We start from the raw sequence: 17,693 nt of genomic DNA, 5'->3' as shown, positions 1-17,693 counted from the left end.
GAAAACGATCTACATATCGTTCTTCTCGCATGCATTAGCACATAAAGTTTTGACCGGCCTCGTTGTAGGGTGATTTCTACATAAATCACTTGGCGATCTGCTTAACATAGCGCAATATTTCGTGTCCCGAATAAAAAAGATCAAATATGGAAGAGAATTGTATGCAGTTGATTTAAGACTTGTGGAGGTTTTTATCGTGTAGTCGCTATGATTTTATCAAGCTTCTGATAAACCCCATTGAATTTAAATCCGAGTACATCATTCACTCACCATCGATCTCCTGCTAACTTTGATAACATACTTGACAAGTTTCAAGATGGTTATCTTTAACATTTAACAACTAACTTTAATTTCCGCACCTTTACTATACCGCTCTTTATATTCCCGCTCTTTATATTACCGCTCTTTATATTTCTCGCTTTATCGCTTTACTTTATCATTTCATCATATTTACTTTCCGCCGTTTTTTCTTTGTCCACTTGGACATATGTTTATGCTTCCGTATTTTTTTTTTCTTTTGTCCACTTGGACCATACTTTATTTTTTCGCTAAAACACTAATAAATAATCAAAAATCTAAAAAATACATAAGGCTCTCTTTGGACTATCAGTTACTATCCCTAGCAATTTGGAGATTCGGACTTATGGACCTAGTACCTTTGGACTCATTCTATTACTATCCTGTGATTGTTCTGTCTGTCTGGCATTGTTCTGTTGTATGTTTATGTGTGCAGGTATTTCCTTGAAAGCCCTTGATGGTTAATTCCAAGGCATTGATATAAGGATTTTACCCGAAAACAGCCGTTACTCTGCCCAATTTTTGTCAGAATCTTAATGTGCTTAGTGAAAAATGGTGCTAAGACAATAAGTTCATCTGGATCCCCAAGTGTTAATGTGTTGGTATTGATAAATCCAAAGGATGGGAAAATTACCTTGGCTCTTAATGTCAAGTGTTGGCTTCTTATTCGGTTAGACCGTTTCTTTCCTTAGCTTTTATTTTATGCATTAGGTTAGCCTCTTCATCTCCTCCCATTCTTAAATTTTCAAAATCTTCTCCCTTTTTCCAAAATATTCTTATGTTTGCAAACCTTTTCAAAACTTTTTTTTTCTTTTCTTAAAATATCTTTCGCCCTTAGTGGCTTTTCTTCAAAAGTTTAGACACCGTTAATTGTCGAAACGAGTGGTTATACCCCACGATTTTGAAATTGATTGATAATAACGAGATCTTTTCCGCGTGAGAGAGCTTGTGGCATACTCGTTGATTTTATCCGAGTTGGAGCCCTTATTTCATTTGCGATGCAAAGAACTTGTTTGTTCTCATGCTCAAAATCAATGGCTGAGTATTTCTCTCTAACGACAACAAAGTGTTTATTCGTTTTAAAAACGTTTTTCCCAAAAGCGGAACTACATTAGCTCTGACTTCTCCATTGCACCGAGGAGGTATGTAGGCCCAAAGCTTAACGCTTTGCCGAGCTTATTTTAAAAATAAAACAAACCGTTTTAGCACACACACGACACAGATTTTCAAAAAGGTTCCTGTGGAGTACCACAGATATGAGGGGTGCTTAAAACCTTCCCCTTGTATAAACAACACCCGTACCTAAGATCTCTTCTTTTTGTTTTAAAAACAAACTTTGGTTTTTTTCGTTCTTTTCCCTTTTCCTTTGGAAATAATAAAAGCGCGGTGGCGACTTTCACTGAAATATTGATTCGAGTCAATCCCATGGCTTCGATATCAGATTTTCCCCGCTACAATGTGGAGAACGAGCTCTGATCGTCAGCAACCTGTCATCATTCTCCGACATAGAACCAAAAGAAGTTGTTGGAACTAAATTCCAAGCACTTTCCTTAGACAAAGGAAAGGAGAAAGCAGCGTCTATTTCTTCATACAAAGATGCAATCCAAGTTATAAAGGATGGCACTACCAGTGGTTGGGGGCACATTAATATTCCTACCAACAACAAGAACAGAACAGGAGTTGGATTCTTTCCGACATCATCAAGAGCTATCCCAGGGATTGAGGTAGTTCTCCCAATTCAAGAAACTTTCTGCAGTGGAGGTTTTCTTCAACCTGTTCAACAAACAGTCAATACCATCGGTACGGAAAACACCGATGAAGAGGAATGGTTATCCTATCTTAACAAAGCGGGATACATCTCCCTACCAGAGTCTGATCCACCTTGCTGTTATCCGACTAAAGGATCTGAAAGTAAGACTCAACCAAGCAGGGATGAAGTTACTGACAGCTTCACCACCAGAAGTCATGGTTCATCAGATGAAGTTCCTCCTATCCCCGAAGAGACTTGGGATACATTAGGAGAACCAAGCGGAAAATTCGACTACATGGTGAAATACTCCGCTCCTGAAAGTTCAAGAATCTCTCTTAAAAATATTGCTCCAACTGGATGGAACATTGATTATGAGTACCTCTCTCAGCCAAAAGAGATGTATAACCCTTGCTATTCATCATCATCATCTGGTGAAGTCATCATTGCGGATTATATCCCCAAGTCACCCTCCGAGGCTACGGATCTAGAGTTCACATATCTAGTCAATGCCATCTTGGGAGAAGAGCAAGACCAAAATACAGAAGAGGATGATCTCGAAAGTGTCTCCGCCAACGAGTCTCTCCATTCAGAAGATTGGAAGTTTCCTCAAAAGAAAGACCGACATACTCCACTTGGAAAGGGGTATGCTCACACCGCTCAGTCTGCTGAAGTAGAAGAAGATCGTCTGAGTGTTGCAAAGACAGTGGTTGGTAAATCAAGACCTACCACAGGCCAGCTTAAGCCTAAGGTTCCAGATTACTTAGTGCACAATGGGGTTCGCCACTACTGGATAGCTGTTGAAGTTTCAACTGTTGTTCGCACTCCTAAGTAGGAACTTTCACCGTTATTTTGTCCTCTCACCATAGCCCAGGGTGAAGAGATGTTTCATAGGGCTTTGCATTTTACTATTTCTTAGGAAAATGTCCCTCTTTGCTTCGCCCAAAGCAATAGAGTTTTGTTTTATAGGGTCTTTGTTTCAAAAAATGACTGTCCATAAATAAAAATGTCATTCTGTTCCTTCGTTTAGTTTTCCCTTTTCTTTTTTCGGAAATTGGTAATCCTAAAAAACACCCTTAAAAAACATCAAAAAAAATCATTAACTGCATACACCGAGTCTTCCCTCGTTGTCTAAATAAAACTTATCACACATATGCAGATTAATCATAAAATACCCCGTTGAAACGTGCGACCGTATGACTTCTCCAAGCTTTGAGTTTCCTGTATTCGAGGCAGAGGAAGAAAAAGACGAAGAAATATCAAAGGAAATTTCACGGTTACTTCAACAAAAGGAAGAGGCCATTCAGCCATACAATGAGCCTCTAGAGATCATTAACCTTGGTTCCGATGGAAACAGAAAAGAGGTTAAGATTGGAGCTTCGCTCAGTTCAGAGATCAGGGAGAGTTTGATACAGCTGCTCAAAGAATTCTCAGATGTCTTCGCTTGGTCTTATCAAGATATGCCAGGGTTGGATACCAGTATAGTGGAGCATCACTTGCCATTAAAAGAAGAATGCCCTCCGGTCAAGCAAAAATTAAGAAGAACTCATCCGGAGATGGCCATGAAAATCAAAGAGGAAGTTCAAAAGCAGATCAACGCAGGTTTCCTCGTCACTTCAGAATACCCTCAGTGGTTAGCTAACATTGTTCCCGTTCCTAAGAAAGACGGAAAAGTCCGCATGTGCGTCGACTACAGAGATTTGAACAAAGCTAGCCCTAAGGATGATTTTCCTTTACCACATATTGATATGTTGGTAGACAGTACAGCAAAATCCAAAGTTTTCTCATTCATGGACGGATTTTCAGGATACAACCAAATCAAAATGGCACCTGAAGACATGGAAAAAACAGCTTTCATCACCCCCTGGGGCACGTTCTGCTATCGTGTTATGCCTTTTGGACTAAAGAACTCAGGGGCAACTTATCAAAGGGCCATGACTACACTTTTCCACGACATGATGCATAAAGAAGTGGAAGTCTATGTGGATGACATGATTGCCAAATCAGAAAATGAAGAAGATCACATACAGAATCTGACAAAGTTATTTCAACGCTTACGGAAGTTTCAGCTTCGCCTGAACCCCAACAAGTGCACCTTTGGTGTCTACTCAGGAAAACTCCTTGGTTTCATCGTCAGCAAACGAGGAATTGAAGTAGATCCATACAAAGTCAAGGCAATTCAAGAAATGCCTTCGCCCAGAACCGAGAAACAAGTTAGAGGATTTCTTGGACGTCTGAATTACATCTCGAGATTCATATATCTCATGACTGCAACTTGTGCTCCTATTTTCAAACTTCTACGGAAAAATCAAAGTTGCGTCTGGACAGACGATTGTCAGAAAGCGTTCGACAGCATTAAGGAATATCTGCTCGAACCACCTATCTTGTCTCCTCCAGTGGAAGGAAGACCTTTGATAATGTACTTAACCGTCTTAGAAGACTCCATGGGTTGTGTCCTTGGACAGCAAGACGAGACAAAGAGAAAAGAGCATGCCATTTACTACCTAAGCAAGAAATTCACTGACTGTGAATCCCGTTACTCCATGATCGAGAAGACGTGTTGTGCTTTGGCCTGGGCTGCCAAGCGTCTCCGCCAGTACATGATTCGACATACTACTTGTTTGATCTCAAATATGGATCCAATCAAGTACATCTTTGAGAAGCCTGCCTTAACCGGGAGAATTTCCCATTGGCAGATGTTGTTATCAGAATATGACATTGAGTATCACGCACAGAAAGTCGTGAAGGGAAGCATTCTAGCTGAGCACCTGGCTCACCACCCACTCAATGGTCATGAATCCACCAGTTTCGACTTTCCGAACGAGGACGTCATGTACCTCAAGATGAAAGATTACGACGAGCCATTACCCGACGAAGGACCTGAGATAGGATCCCAGTGGGGCTTAATCTTTGACGGAGCTGTCAATGCTTATGGACGAGGAATTAGGGCAATCATTTTTACACCTCAGGGTACCCATATTCCATTTATCGCCAGATTAACTTTCAAGTGCACAAACAATGAGGCCGAATATGAAGCTTGCATCATGGGTCTCGAAGAAGCCATGGATTTAAGAATCAAACACTTGGATGTATATGGAGATTCTGCTTTGGTCATCAATCAAATCAAAGGAGAATGGGAAACACGCCAACCAGGGCTAATTCCTTACAAAGACTACGCGAGAAGATTGTTACCATTCTTCGACAGGGTAGATTTTCATCACATTCCTCGTGAAGAAAACAATTTGGCTGATGCATTAGCCACACTCTCTTCCATGATTAGGATAAATCATTGGAATGACATTCCTCGGATCGATGTTATACGCCTGGATAGGCCCGCTCATGTGTTCACAGTAGAAGCAATCATCGATGACAAACCGTGGTATCACGACATCAAGAACTTTCTTCAAAAGCAAGAGTACCCTCTTGGGGCGTCAAAGAAAGATAGAAAGACTTTGAGAAAGTTAGCTTGTAGATTCTTCCTGAATGAAGATGTTCTGTACAAGAGAAACTTCGACATGGTTCTGCTCAGATGCGTTGACAGAAAAGAAGCAGAAATACTCATGAGAGAAATACATGAAGGTTCCTTTGGTACTCACACCAATGGACACACCATGACAAGGAAAATACTGAGAGCAGGATATTATTAGCTGACAATGGAGTCAGATTGCTACCAGTACGCAAAGAGGTGTCACAAATGTCAGATCTACGCCGATAGAATTCATGTGCCACCATCTCTTCTCAACATACTCTCTTCCCCTTGGCCTTTCTCCATGTGGGGAATCGACATGATTGGAATGATCGAACCAAAAGCGTCCAACGGACATCGCTTCATCTTGGTAGCCATAGACTATTTCACCAAATGGGTTGAAGCAGCTTCATATGCAAACGTTACAAGACAAGTTGTCGTCAGGTTTATCAAGAATCACATCATCTGTCGCTACTGCATTCCTAGCAAGATAATCACTGACAATGGGTCAAATTTGAATAACAAAATGATGAAGGAGCTTTGCGAAGAATTCAAGATTGAACATCACAACTCATCTCCTTACAGACCAAAGATGAATGGAGCTGTAGAAGCAGCTAACAAAAACATCAAGAAAATCATTCAGAAGATGGTCATCACTTACAAAGATTGGCATGAAATGCTCCCGTATGCTCTTCATGGTTACCGTACATCAGTACGTACTTCGACTGGAGCAACTCCTTTCTCCCTTGTATATGGCATGGAGGCAGTCCTACCAATAGAGGTTGAGATTCCATCAATGAGAGTCTTGATGGAAGCAAAATTAACAGAAGCCGAGTGGTGTCAAAGCAGATTCGATGAATTGAACTTAATCGAAGAAAAGCGCATGACAGCTTTATGCCACGGACAGCTATATCAACAAAGAATGAAGAAAGCTTTCGACAAAAAGGTTCGACCTCGCACAATCAAAGAAGGCGACCTTGTACTAAAAAAGATTCAATCTTTTCTCACAGATTCGAGAGGGAAATGGACTCCCAATTATGACGGCCCCTACGTGGTCAAGAGAGCTTTCTCAGGAGGAGCCTTAATACTCACGACTATGGATGGAGAAGAATTCACCCGTCCTGTGAACGTCGACGCAGTCAAGAAATACTTCGCCTAAATAAAAAAAAAGAACAGCTCGCTAAGTTGAAAACTCGCAAAGAGCGGCTTAGGCAAAAAAGAGCGTCTCGGTGAATCGAAAACCCGAAAGGGCGATTCAGGCAAAAATTAGAGACATAAAAAAATATATATTAATCAATCCCGGTAGACTTAAAACCCGAAAGGGGTAGTTTACACAAAAGTTAGGGATATATGGCAAGTAACTGTGTTCAGGACAAACTTGATCATTCAAAAATCCATAGCGGAGTGTTCATCAGCAGTAGGTCATCTTCTACGAAGCACGAATACAGCGCGACTTGGAGTGGAAGGGAAAGATAACGGTCGTCACGTTTCATCGTAGCCCTTTTCCCGAAAATTACCAATTTCCAACTTTGTAAATACTCCATGGAATCAAGCATTTGGCTGATTACCATTCCATATATAATAATTTGAGCCTTGTGCTTTCCTTTGCAATCTAGTCTTTTTCAATTTCTTGAAATGCATTTCAAATTTAAACAGTCATTCTCTTGAAACAAATGTTTTCATAAAATAAAATGAATTTACTTGCAAAAATAAAGGTGAAATTTCTTTCTAAGGTTTACAAACAATAGGAAGAATGCAAATAGTTGCTCCGAGAACGGTTGAGACTCCGGGAACCAGGTTTTCCCCATGAGGTCGCTTTGCGAACATCTCCCGATGAAGGATCTCTACTTCAATTCATACTACTTACTTCGGACAGCGGACAACTGATAACCAGATATTCCCAACGGAGTTCGAACTACAAGAAGAGGACATCTTCTGATCAACAAGAATTCAAGTCGTATCTTAGGATTTTACATCCGCGGCAATTCTATTCACATTCACTTTACATTTTATCATTGTCATAATATTCATGCATACATTACAATTGCATAGTCAAGTCAGACTTTGATCCTGTGAATGCCTAAGTCATTAAGGCATGAACTCAAGTTTCCCCTGCAAGTCCCAGAGAAACTTTTTCCTTCGAGACAACAGTTCATACACAAGGATCTCCCCAAGCAAGTCAACAGATGGTAGTCTCCCTCAAAGAGATAGTTTGTTCACTTTTGGAATTCCTTAGCCGAGATTCTCCTGCAAAGTGACACTCGACAATCTTCTTCAGATAAGATAGTCTATTTCGCATTTTTGGAATTCCCCACAGGGTCGATGAGCAGTTCTCTTCTCCAAGAAGTATGGATTCCTCGACATGATTGACAAATGATAGTTCTCTCCTCTTGAAAAACTGTTTGGTATTTCCCCAGCAAGGTCAAGAGATGCCACTTCTTGTCAAAGAAAATAATTCAGAATCTCCCAGCAGATCGACAAATGATTCCCCAGCAGAATCAGTGAATGGTAGTCTTCGTCCAGAAGATAGTTCATGATCCCCAGCGGAGTCAACAAATGGTAGTCTTTCCCCAAGGAAAGACAGTTTGTCTGTTAAATACTCAAGAGATCGACAAATGGCAGTTTCTTCAAACAGTTTGTCTGTTTCAGGGATGTTTAGTTCCCCACAGAGTCGATGAATGGTAGTTTTCCTCTTAGGAAAACAGTTTGTTGATTCCCCAGGTACCAGTCGACGAATGGCAGTTTTCACCCCGAAAACAGTTCGTCCGCCTTCAAACAAAGTCATTAGCCCCTCAAAAGAGCGCGGGCCCATATGACAATCTTTCAAAGATGCCAGGTCAAAAGGGAAGATGGTGAAGTTTCTTTATTACCGTCAAATGGTATCTTACCTCCAAGTGCTGGTAAGAAGTTTGATGAGGAAACAAACCTTTGAAGTTTCTTTATTACCATCAAATGGTATCTTACCTCCAAGTGCTGGTAAGAAGTTTGATGAGGAAACAAACCTTTGAAGTTTCTTTCTTACCATCAAATGGTATCTTACCTCCAAGTGCTGGTAAGAAGTTTGATGAGGAAACAAACCTTTGAAGTTTCTTTATTTACCGTCAAATGGTATCTCATCTCCAAGTGCTGATGAGAAGTTTGATGAGGAAACAGACCTTTGAAAATTTTCTCTTTATTTGAGATATTGTCCAAACACAACTAAGGCCAGTTTCGAGATATGGACATCCGAAACGAGGGGAGGTTGTTTACCTTTTTCTAAGTATCAACACTTAGTTAAAGAAGATGGACTGCGCATCCTACACTGCCGTCCATTCGCCAAAATCCACATCAAGTATTTCTGCAGGAGTTTGTCTCCTCATCCCCCGCCAAGTGCAACAACGGGATCAAGTCATGCAAAGATTTTATCAATTACAACATCTCAGGAGCGCCCAAAATTCGGGCATTCCTTGATATTTAAGTCTCTTTTACGCAGGAGAGATCGAGATCTCAACCTCTCTCCCTTCAGATAAAAGAAACTTAAATAGGGGCATCTGTCATACCCTAATTTTTGACCCCCCTGAGATGACATTATCTTCAGGATTTTCATCAAGTCAAAGTAAGTACCCAGGGCAGTCTGGCATTCAATCGAGGGTGTTCAAAGACAAGAAAACTCAGGCAAAGGATCAATCAATAGAGGGATTAGTCTCTAATACAATCATAAGATTCAAAAGCCTCATTATTTCACCTATGATTGATTAGACACCCAGTCATCTAAGTACAGAATTACTCAGATCCACAGACTAGGGTTTTGAGCCTTATCAAGGACTAAAATCAGGGATCACCTTTGGGAAACCATAAAAAGCCCCAGGGAACCATTCAAAGACATCAATCATCTTCAAATAACTCATATGACAAGATCCACTGGACATTACCCCTCAAATCAAAGTCTACAGTCATCATTGTCCTCTGGTCGACAATTAGGGTTTTTGACCTAATTCACCAAGATAGTTGACTTTTAATCAGGGCATGGATCCAAAACTCAATACATGATTCAAGAATCTCTACTACCTCAATATAATCCATTTACATCATTCATTTGAGGAGAAGATCTTGATTCTACACAAAAAGTCCAAAATCTCACCTTACTAGGAAAAAGTCAACTGTATGGGATCACCATTGACTTTTGAGATTTTTGGTCAAACCATGACTTTTAAGGATCAATATCATCAATATATGGATAATGAAGTCATTTTACCAAAGAAATTCAAAGAAATTCATCAAGGAGCAAAAAGTCGGGAGTTAGGGTTTTTTAAGGCATGGTGAGAACTCAAAATTTCACCTACACAACTCAAAAAACTTCCAACATGAAAGTTGTAGATCTTGCAAAATAAAACAACATCTTACAAAGGAACTTTTTTCAAAAGATCAATCATTTAAGAGTTTTTGAAATTTTGGAGTTTTAGGTCATAAACACTTAGAAATTTTTCTAAGTGTTTTAACCTAGTTTTCTTCCAACTTTGGCCTCATTTTTCACAAATTTGCCAAAGGATTTTGAAGAAACTCCAAACTAATGATTTGAAGTAGATGTTTAGGGCTTTCCAAATTGTGTTCAACCTTCTCCAAATTCATTTTGAGCTAAGAGTTATGCTTGTTCAAAGTTGGCCTCATGAAGTAAAATTATAGGTCATGCATCATTTTTGAACTTTGAAATTTTGTGCACATGACCTCAATTATGGATGCTACACGACCCATAACACATCTGAAAACATGCCATGCATTCATTTTCACCATGCCATAAGAATTGAAGAAGATTCTAAAAACAAGAACATGTGATTATGTAATGATTACATTTGTGAATTTATGACAAATTGATGAATCACCCAAGGAATCTTCTCACCAACCAATTAGAGCTCATTTCTGGCTCAGAATTGTCCCCTAAGATCAAGCAAAATCGAGGGCTAGGGGATTGATCAAATGGAATCAAAATTCTCATCATTGCATAAGAGATATTTGCAAACTTCCTTCATGCTTAAGAAACCAAACTTCTTTCATTAAGCAAGCTCACTACAGCCAATTGATCTGCATTCATTTGCCTATAAATAGGAGAGCATACCTCAGTAATCAAACACACCAAAGCAACAAAATTCTTGCTTTCTCTCTTCTTTCTTCATACTTAAGGTTTTCAAAGGTTCTTTGGCAAGAAGACTCGGATTCTTCAAACCAAAGCTCTTCCTTTGGAATTAAGTATTCAAACACATTAGGGAAGTCATTTAGAGGTGATCCAGACCTCTGAAACACTTCTGTAAGTGAAGAATCATCATCTTCACTTCTCACTTGGAGCTGTTGCAGTTGGAGGTCCATAGAGGAATTCAGGAGGTTTCAAGCCAAGCCAATCATCCAGGCACACTCCTCAGGTCATAGTGAAGCTAACCAGATGGCTGCAGCTCGTCTGTAACTCCAAATTCAACAACCTCCATGTCTACTTGAAGCTCAAATCGAGGGAGGTCCATAGAGCAATTCAGAAGGATTCAAGCTCCAAGAAGCATTCAGTTAGCATCATTGAGTCTCAAGGAAGCTATTGAGATCATTCATTCAAACCCAGGTGCTCTCAATCATCCTCACGACCTCCATTTTCAGAGGTAAGTTCCTGAACTTCACTTCTTTAATTTAAGCACTCTTTGAGTTAAAGCTCGATTCTATCTTGTTTAGCATCATCAGAGGATTGAAAACCCTCTATCATCATTCATTTATCTTTCAGTATAGCCATTTAATTTGATTTCTAAGTTTTAGGGTTCTTCACGATTTCTGGTAAATTAGTTAGATGTAGTTAATATTAATCTATGCTAGTTACATATTTATAATCGTGAGTGAATTTAGAACAAGTTTCATCTTTATATCGTTGCAAATGGTTGAGAATTGAGAGAGTTCAGAAATTCAAATCGTTGGAGCTTGAGGAAGAAGATGACAATGGTGGTGGCGCGCAAATTTCAAACCTCAGGGCAGAGTTTATTTTATATTTAATGATAGGTGTTTTATAAACGACTGAATAACTTGCCCTAGTGGCCACACATGCGCTCTTAGTCTCCTCATGCCCAAGGTCTGGGGTTCGAATCCCCCTCGCCCCAGACTTTTTATCCCTTTTATTTTTTTTCATGATTTACACACTTGTCTGAAAATATAATGTGTTGGATGTGTATCATAAACACCAAGCGCACCTTGGCCCAGTGGTGTTGTTTTGAGTTGTTGACTTCAAGGGCGTGGGTTCAAACCATGGTGAGGCCAAAATGTTATTTTTTATCACTTTTCCCTTTCATTTTCTTTATAACTTCACACCAATAATTCACCTATCAAATTAAATCATTTTCACTTCATTTTTCACACACTTGTTATTTAATATACTTATTTTGTGAATAATCAAAAAAATCATAAAAATATTATTTATTTCATGTATTTTAATTAGGTTTAAAATAGTATGTTTTTAAGTGTTTTCTTAAATACTTTAAATATATATTATCATTTTATTTTAACCTATTTATTTTATGAATAAGTTTATGATAAAACCCTAATTGTTTAGGTCTTAATTAGGCATAGATCTTTATTCTTTACCTTAATTAAGTTGATTTTTTTTGTCAATTTTCAAAGCTATTATCAGTCTCCAATTAAACGGATGATTAAGGTTTTCAAACAACAAAACCTTATATCATTTCAAATCATTTTCAAATTGCTTTTGTAACCAGTACTGTAAAGTACTGGGCCTCTAATAGAGTGTAAGTCCCAAAAACCTTCTCTTCTTAGCTTGTTTTCAAAACTGTATTTTCAAAATCTTCTTTCTGTTTTCAAAACATTCTTCTGGTATTTGAAGGGCATTATTCCCGGTGAAACTCTTCAGATACCTATGTGACCTTTGTCCATCTTCACTTCTTCTGTTTTCAAAAACCATTAACTGTTTATCATATATATTCAACTGTTATCAACAAAACAACAAAAATTACTGTTGAGGCTCTGTACATACTTCTTCAAAGGCCTCCACTCCATCCAGGTTAGGCTTTACAAGCTTTCAATTTACAGTCTTTATTTAAATTACTGTCAAATATAAACTGTGCATATATTAGTTTAGAACTACGTTTGAGTATAAACCCTAGGACAGTTAAACTATATATATATTATAGGAATATGGCCTAGGATTGAGAATGTCTTCCCGGTGAAGGCTCTTTCCTAATTAGAGATCTGTAGTTCAAACCCCCAAGATGAATTATTCCCGGTGAAACATCTTGGTAAAAACCTTAGAATCCAAATAATAGGACACATCCACCCAAAGAGGAATTATTCCCGGTGAAACCTCTTACCCATTTGCTTAGAGCCAAAATAAGTTCAAAACTACATAGCTTTCTCTTGTGCTATAACAAGGACCCTCGATTAGCCTCCTCTTGGGCTTTGTACAAGGACCCACAGGCTTCTTAAAAGCATTTCCAGCTTCCTCTTGAGCTTGTATACAAGGACCCATCAGGTTTCTTATAAACATAGGAACAGGTCTTTAGTCACCTTTTAGCCTACCCTGGTGAGTTTCTTCCAATTTAAACCAGACCTTAAAGAAGCTAAGTTTGTCTCAATTTTACATTGAGTACACCTTTTGGAATGAGAGACATGGACAGTCTCTGTCACCCTTATCTTCATCAATCTTCCTTAGCAGAGTCTAGGATCTATGTTTATTTTCTCCTCAGCATGTGTCAGCCTTCATCTTGGGCTTTAAACAAGAAGTCTCCATTAGATAATCTTTCTGCCATTCATTTCAATAAAATCCCTGGAAAGGGTTAGCCTCCAAAGTCAATTAAAACCAACCTCCATTTCAACAAAATCCCTGGAAAGGGTTAGCTTCCACACATTCCTTCATGTTAATCCCTGGAAAGGGTTAGCCTCCAAAGTCAATTAATAAAAAATGTCAAAAAAACAAAGATTCATTTCTCTTAGGAGATAATTTCCCCAATAGAGTCAAAACCCCTGGAAAGGGTCAGCCTCCAAAAAACATGATAAAACTAGTCTTTTAATAGACAAATTCACCAGCTGAGTCAAAATCCCTGGAAAGGGTTAGCTTCCAAAGAAAAACAGTCTTTCAATAAATAAAATCTCCTCAGTAGAGTCAAAACCAACAAAAACAGTCAGCCTCAACCTTGGGCTTTGTACAAGGCAGATAAACCATATTTTCATGTGTCAAAGATTCCTAACACCTAGGATCTTTTTCCCATAGAGTCATCCATACTCAGTTTATTTAAGAGTCTGCCACAACCTTGGGCTTTGTACAAGGCAGAAATAATGTTTTCCCTAGCTAGAGTCAGCCACAACCTTGGGCTTTGTACAAGGCACATAAAATAGAGTCATTCATTCAATTATCCTCAGCAGTTAGCCACAACCTTGGGCTTTGTACAAGGCACATAAATAGAGTCTCCCTAAGTAGAGTCAGCCTCAATTCTGGGCTTTGTACAGAACACAAAAAATACCCTGTAATTAATCCCCAGTGGAGTCATCTCCCAGAGTCAATAATAATTAATTAATCAATCAAAAAGCCTCAAGCTTGGGCCTCATACAAGCCAGCTAAAGTCAAATCTTTTATACAGTAGATAGACATAGCTTATCTCTATAGAGAGATATTTTTACTACTCTACCACATTCAAACAAACAAACATTTCAATTACATTTCAATTTTAATCAAGTCTCCCATTTAGGATTTTGAAAGGCATGAGCTGGCAGTAAAACCCAGACATGTGGTAACTTTCCCTAATTTGGATGAGCATTTTTCTTTCATTTAAGAGGCATTTGACTGGTATACTTGCACATACACAAGTAAGGTCCCCCTCTTGAATGAAATGAATTCAATTATTCTGTCACTCCTTTAAATGTTTGTTGTAGAATATTACAAATACCTCTCTGTAGAGATGATTTCATGTCTCCTTACTGTAAACAGAGATTTAATTCAAGCTTCAACCTTGAGCTTCAAGCAAGGCACCAAAAAAAATCATTAATTTCCCTAGTTAGTTCCCCGAACTACATTAAGCTCTGACTTCCACTAGGGATATGTAGGCATGAGGTTCACAAGGAATCTCAGCGAGCTAATAAAATACCAAAAATAGTCAGTTTGTCTGTCTGTCTTTCTTTAATCAATTCATTTCCTTCTCCTAATACAAAGGAGAAACTTTCCCAATCATTAGCAATAAACACAAACACAATGACACAGAGAAGGTTCCTGTAGAGTACTACAGATATGTAGCGTGTTTAAACACTTCCCTATGTATAACCGACCTCCCGGACTCCAGAATTTCTAGTCTAGGTGAAATCCCCACACTTAGCAAACTCCTAGGGTTTAGTTGAGATCTTTTTTTCCCTTTCCTACTCGTAGGACAAATAAGAAAGTTCGTGTGATATCGTAGGAAGAACTGAAACAAAATTCATCCCACCACGGGCGCATTCTCCTTCCAAATTTCGCGTGAAGGGTTTAGCGTGCCGTCCTCCCAAGTGAAACGGGGAGGTAAAGAAAACGACCACCACAGAGCCGTTAGGACGTTTAATGGAACTGGAGGTACATGTACTTTGTCAGCATATATTTGGCATTTGTGACAGGTTCTGGAATGATGATGGCAGTCTGTCTCCATGGTAGACCAGTAATAACCTGCTCTGAGGATCTTTTTAGCCATTGTATGTCCACTTGAATGAGTACCGAAGGCACCATCGTGTATGTCTTCCATAATCTGTTCTGCTTCCTTCTTGTTTACACAACGAAGTAAAGTCGAGTCATGGTTGCGTTTGTATAGGGTTCCATTACTTAGAAAGAATTTGGCAGCAAACCTCCTTAGAAACTTTCTGTCGTTAATGGATGCCCCTTCAGGGTACTCCTGAGCTTCGAGATATCTTTTTACTTCATGGAACCATGGTTTTTCTTCTGTTCCTTTCGCATCGATCTCATTGCAATAGGATGGTTCATCTTGTCTGTAAATGGTGATCATCGGCGCCTCATTGTCCCACCTGACTTTGAACATGGATGACATGGTAGCTAAGGCATCAGCTAGTTGATTTTCCTCGCGTGGGATATGTTCAAAAGTGATTTCTTCGAAGTAAGGAATCAAACTCATCACATATTCTTTGTAAGGAATTAGATTCGGGTGCTTCGTGTCCCATTCCCCTTTTACTTGGTAGATCACCAAGGCCGAGTCTCCGTAGACTTCTAGGAACTTGATTCTTAAATCAATTGCAGCTTTGAGACCCAGAATACATGCTTCGTATTCGGCTATATTGTTAGTGCAGTTGAAGCATAATCTGGCAGTGAATGGTGTATGACCTCCTGCGGGGGAAATGATCACAGCTCCGATGCCATTGCCAAGTGCATTAGAAGCTCCGTCAAAAACCATAGTCCAACGGGATCCTGGCTCGGGTCCTTCTTCTGGTCCTGGTTGTTTGTAGTCATTGACTAGCATAATGTCTTCGTCTGGGAAGTCAAAGTTCAATGCTTGATAATCATCCACTGCTTGATGAGCCAGATGATCAGCTACCACACTTCCTTTGATTGCTTTTTGTGAAGTGCATTGAATGTCATATTCTGTTAAGATCATTTGCCATCTTGCTATCCTTCCAGAGAGAGCAGGTTTTTCGAACACGTACTTGATAGGATCCATTTTGGAGATTAGGAAAGTGGTGTGATTTAGCATATACTGTCTTAGTCGGCGAGCCGCCCAAGCTAAGGCACATCAAGTTTTTTCGAGTAGTGAGTATCTTGTTTCACAATCGGTAAACTTTTTGCTAAGATAGTAGATTGCGTGCTCCTTTCGGCCGGATTCGTCATGTTGCCCAAGTACACACCCCATTGAATCTTCTAACACAGTTAGGTACATTATCAGGGGTCTTCCTTCCACAGGTGGTAGCAAGATTGGCGGTTTTTGGAGATACTCTTTGATTTTGTCAAAGGCTAACTGGCATTTGTCATTCCACCTTTCCACTTGATGTTTCTTCAACAGTTTGAAGATCGGCACACAAGTAGTAGTCATGTGGGCAATAAATTGGGCGATGTAATTCAGATGTCCCAAGAATCCTCTGACTTGTTTCTCGGTATGAGGTATAGGCATTTCTTGAATGGATTTGACCTTGGCGGGATCAACCTCAATACCTTTGCTGCTGACGATGAAACCTAAGAGTTTGCCGGATCTTACTCCAAAGGTACACTTATTTGGATTCAGTCGCAACCTGTATTTCTTGAGTCTGTCAAACAGCTTGTGTAGATGACCCATATGTTCTTCTTCGGTGTTGGATTTTGCAATCATGTCATCGACATACACCTCTATCTCCTGATGAATCATATCATGAAACAGTGCTACCATTGCACGTTGATAGGTTGCTCCTGCGTTCTTTAAACCAAAGGGCATTACTTTGTAACAAAAGGTTCCCCAGGGTGTTGTGAAGGTTGTTTTTTCCATGTCTTCGGGTGCCATCTTGATTTGATTGTACCCTGAGAATCCGTCCATAAAGGAGAATACCTTGCATTGTGCGGTATTGTCAACCAGTACATCGATGTGTGGTAAAGGGAAATCATCTTTGGGGATTGCCCGGTTCAGATCTCTGTAGTCCACACACATTCTGACTTTCCCGTCTTTTTTAGGTACAGGCACGATGTTAGCTATCCAAGGAGGATAACTTACAACTTTTAGGAATCCGGCATTGAACTGTTTTTCAACCTCGTCTTTGATCTTTTTTGACATATCAGGCCTACTCCTTCGTAGTTTCTGTTTGACTGGAGTGCTACCTTCTTCGATAGGCAGGCGATGAACCACAATGTCCGTGTCAAGGCCTGGCATATCTTCATAGGACCAGGCGAATATCTCGACGTAGTCTCGCAGCATTTGAGTCAGTCTTTGCTTGATGTTGTGTTCTAAATCATCCCCTATTTTGACTTCTTTCTTTTCCTCGTTGCTGCCCAAGTTGATGACCTCAATTGGCTCCTCGTGAGGCTATATGGCCTTGTCTTCTTGTTCTAGCAGCCTTGCAAGTTCTCTTGGTACTTCACAATCTTCCTCACTTTCGTCCTCAGTTTGGTAGATCGGATTTTCAAAGTCATGACGGGCAATAGCAGAATCATTATTGACTGGATCCAAAGTGTATGTGAATATGCATTTTATTTATGTGAGCGTGTGTGAAAAAAACATAGCTATTTGAAAGCAAACAGAG

This window comes from Vicia villosa, linkage group LG6 (assembly GCF_029867415.1).
Source record: "Vicia villosa cultivar HV-30 ecotype Madison, WI linkage group LG6, Vvil1.0, whole genome shotgun sequence".
Classification (NCBI taxonomy): domain Eukaryota; kingdom Viridiplantae; phylum Streptophyta; class Magnoliopsida; order Fabales; family Fabaceae; genus Vicia; species Vicia villosa.
Note: the sequence above shows the minus strand (reverse complement) of the source record.